The sequence below is a fragment of the Pinus tabuliformis genome, chromosome 1_1 (assembly GCF_031772625.1).
Source record: "Pinus tabuliformis cultivar Carrire ecotype Pingquan chromosome 1_1, CPIR1, whole genome shotgun sequence".
Lineage (NCBI taxonomy): Eukaryota > Viridiplantae > Streptophyta > Pinopsida > Pinales > Pinaceae > Pinus > Pinus tabuliformis.
In genome coordinates, this window is record NC_142297.1 from 376,222,590 (window position 1) to 376,226,654 (window position 4,065).

The 4,065-nt window shown below is 38.0% G+C and overlaps 1 non-coding gene across 1 annotated transcript; it reads left to right on the plus strand.

The window, feature by feature from the left end:
* Window positions 1–3,987: 3,987 nt before the first annotated feature.
* Window positions 3,988–4,059, plus strand: TRNAN-AUU (transfer RNA asparagine (anticodon AUU)). Its single transcript has one exon. It is a non-coding gene; the product is annotated as a tRNA-Asn (tRNA).
* The last annotated feature ends 6 nt before the right edge of the window (window positions 4,060–4,065 follow it).

Below are 4,065 nucleotides of genomic sequence, written 5' to 3' on the forward strand. Positions count from 1 at the left end.
TATTTTCCCGTAGCTCCCATTTAATACCTGATAAAGCGAATCTGGGTTTTCGCTTTCCTTTTGATGGACCTGGTAGAGGAGGAACATGTCAAGTATCTGCCTAGGATCATGTCTTCCTTGGCTTATTCTAGATGTAAAGTGCAATTTCGATAGTAATATTCCATTTCAGCTGGAAAATGCAGTCCGATGTTTGGGGTAATATAAGTGATTTGGGAGTGGTAACTCATATTACGAGAGGAAACTTTGCAGAAAGTTCCATTACGATTAATGGGTGGCTCCGTGACTTTCTATGGGCACAAGCCTCTCAAGTGATCCAATTTTATGGTTCTTCGTGATCTGCATATGGTCTTCTATTTTTAGGTGTTCATTTTGTTTGGGCCTTCAGTTTAATGTTCTTATTCAGCGGCCGTGGGTATTGGCAAGAACTCATTGAATCTATTGTTTGGGCCCATAACAAATTGAAGGATGCTCCTGCTATCTAGCCCAAAGCCTTGAGCATTCTACAGGGATGTGCTGTAGGAGTAGCTCATTACCTTCTGGGTGGAATCGTCACAACATGGGCGTTCTTCCTGGCAAGAATTATTGTAGTAGGATAAAGGCTAGGAGGATTTGAAAATTATATGGCATCAAGATTCCAAAGTTCAGCCAAGGCTTGGCCCAGGACCCAACTACTTGTCGTATTTGGTTTAGTATTGCAACCGCACATGACTTTCAGAGTCATGATGATATTACCGAAGAACGTCTTTATCATAAAAATTTTTGCTTCCCACTTTGGTCAGTTGGCAATAATCCTTCTGTGGACCTCTAGTAATTTGTTCCATGTGCCTTGGCAAGGAAATTTTGAAGCATGGGTACGCGATCCCTTACATGTAAGACCCATTTCTCATGCAATTTGGGATCCTCATTTTGGTCAACCAACTATAGAAGCCTTTACCCGAGGAGGTGCTCCCGGTCCGGTCAATATTGCTTATTCCGGTGTTTATCAGTGGTGGTATACAATTGGCTTATGCACTAACGAAGATCTTTATGCTGGAGCTCTTTTCTTGCTATTTCTTTTTGTCATATTTTTAATAGAGGGTAGGTTACATCTACAACCTAAATGGAGACCAAGTGTTTCATGGTTCAAAAATGCCAAATCCCGTCTCAATCATCATTTGTCATGACTCTTTGGAGTCAGTTCTCTAGCTTGGATAGGGCATTTAGTTCATGTCACTATTCCTGAATCAAGGGGAGTGCACGTCAGATGGGACAATTTTTTGGATGTATTACCATATCCCGAAGGTTTAGAACCGCTTTTCACAGGTCAGTGGAATCTTTATGCTCAAAATCATTATTCTAGTAGTCACTTATTCGGTACCTCCTAAGGGGTGGGAACTGCTATTCTAACTCTTCTCGGAGGATTCCATCCACAAACTCAAAGTTTACGGCTGACTGATATGGCTCATCATCATTTAGCTATTGCATTTGTTTTTTCAATTGCTGGTCATATGCATAGGACTAACTTTGGGATTGGTCACAGTATGGAAGATATTTTGGAGGCACATGTTCCTCCAGGAGGCCTATTAGGACGCAGACATAAGGGTCTTTATAACACAATCAATAATTCTCTTCAGAAGTAACGATTTTGTAAAAGCACTAATTCAGCAGCTTGATACCGTTTATCCATATATGGAATACCAATTTCATAAACGATCATACCACATCTGATTAAGAATCTGGCTATAGATATTTCTATTAGATTATCTCCCATGAAAAAGACAGATTTTCTGCGTACCAAATCAAGATAATCTTTTAAACTCTCCCATATCCATTCCTCTCTTTCCTTCTACACTCTGGGCCTCAATACCAAATACAGGACAAATCCTTTCGATCCAAGCACGCATTCAATCTGGACCAATAGGAAAAGGAGATACGATTAATTCAATTTTTTTTCATCTTATCAAAGTTGTTGTTGTATGACTAAGAAATGGGTTAACCCCACAAACATAAACTCCATCACCCAGTGATGCAAGATTGGCATATCTCTGAGCGAGAAACCAACCTGATACCTTAATGAATTGGCGTCTTAATTCTGTATCAAGTTGAGAAACCAAATTCGAGGGTAAAGACCCAAAAATAACTAAGGGAGGATGATTTGAATATTCCACCAAATTCTTTTCCTTCAGAAGAGGATTTGGGAATAATTTGGTTTTAGTTTCTTTTGATTCACTAATGGGGAATTCTTAGTCTAGACAACGATGTGCCATTATAGCTAAGACACTATCTTCCCCCTGAGTAAAAGCATAATCGAGTCCATTTGCTCTTGCCACTAGAATTGGTACTCCAATTTCGTATTCCAATTTGGGTGCCATACCTTCGAAATCCATTTTTATTATTTTTGTAGTACAGGTGCCTATCCATATGATGACGCTGGGGTCTCTATCTTTTCTTATCCGAATACAAAGCATTTTCAATTCCTTATAATCATTCAAATGGGCCGATATATCTCCTTCTAATTCTGCCATTGCATAGCGAGGTTCTGCAAAAATCATAACTCCAAGTGCATTTTGGAGAAAATAACCACATATTTTTGTGCCCACTACCAAAAAGAAACTATCTTAAATCTTTTGATACAACCAGGATACACAGCTAATAGGACTAAAGCTATGATAATTGCTCATTTCACATTCAAGCATTATAGTTTCAACAATTTTTGTCGACATAATAGGGAGGGAATAAAAGGCTAAGGATAAATAAGGAAAAGAAATAATGAATAAAAATACTAGTAACACAAAAGAATGATAACAAGAAATAATAAAATTGTCAACAAATTGACAACAAATTGTGGATAAGTGGAGAAATTGTTGATTCTAAATCCTCATAAACCCAGGTAAATTTTCCTTATTATTTTTTTTCTGTCCCCCACCACCAATGCGATTTAGATAAAGATCAGAGAGTAAATTGAATAATTCCCGATCTAGAATCTCTTTTGGGGCAATACCTTCTGGTTGGGACAATATTTGATCTGCTATGCCTAGATAATAATTACAAACATAGTTAAGGGATGGTTCAGATCCAACCATTTCAAATAAGGTTTTACCCTTTACTCTGGAAACTCAGATATCCTGAATAATAGGTAATACTTCTATTACAGGCATTGGACAGGCTTCTACATATTTATTTATAAGATCTCTTCTAGATGTATGATTTCCCACCAAGCCTGCTAATCAGAGTGGATGTGTACGAGCCTTTTCCTTTATAGAGGTAGTAATACGATTAGCTGCAAATAATGCATCGAATCCATTACCTGTAATAATAACACAATAATCAGCATAGTTCAATGGAGCGGTAAAACCTCCACAGACCACGTCACCTAATACATCGAATAATATAATATCATATTCGTAAAATGCATTTAATTCTTTTAACAAATTTACAGTTTCTCCCACCACATATCCTCCACACCTGACACCTGTGGGTGGACCCCCTGCTCTCACACAATCCACCCCTCCATAACCCTTGTGAATTACATCTTCAGGCCAAATATCCTCATAACGATAATCCTTGGATTGTAAAGTATCTATAATTGTAGGTATTAGAAATCCTGTAAGAGTAAAAGTACTATCGTGTTGGGGATCACACCCAATCTGTAACACTCTTTGACCACGTCTCGCTAGAGCGACTAAGATATTACAACTAGTTGTTGATTTACCGATTCCGCCTTTCCCGTAAACTGTTATTTTCACCACCAATCCTCCTTTATCTAAATCTAAAAGTTATCTCTTTATTTCAAGGTTCTATATAATCGAATTATTCTTTTTTTAAGTGATACCTAATATTGAATGGTAGCAATAATTATATATCCTATTTTATTTATAGGTCAATACCTCTAGGGTGGGGTGTCCAAGAGTTGATAAAAAACCTTATTGAGTTTCTCATTTATACACTGATGAACATGGCCGGTCCAAAGAACAAGAATCTTTCCCGTATATGGGAACCCTCCGTTGTTCCTCAGTAGCTCAGTGGTAGAGTGGTCGGCTATTAACTGATTGGTCGTAGGTTTGAATCCTACCTGGGCAGATTCGT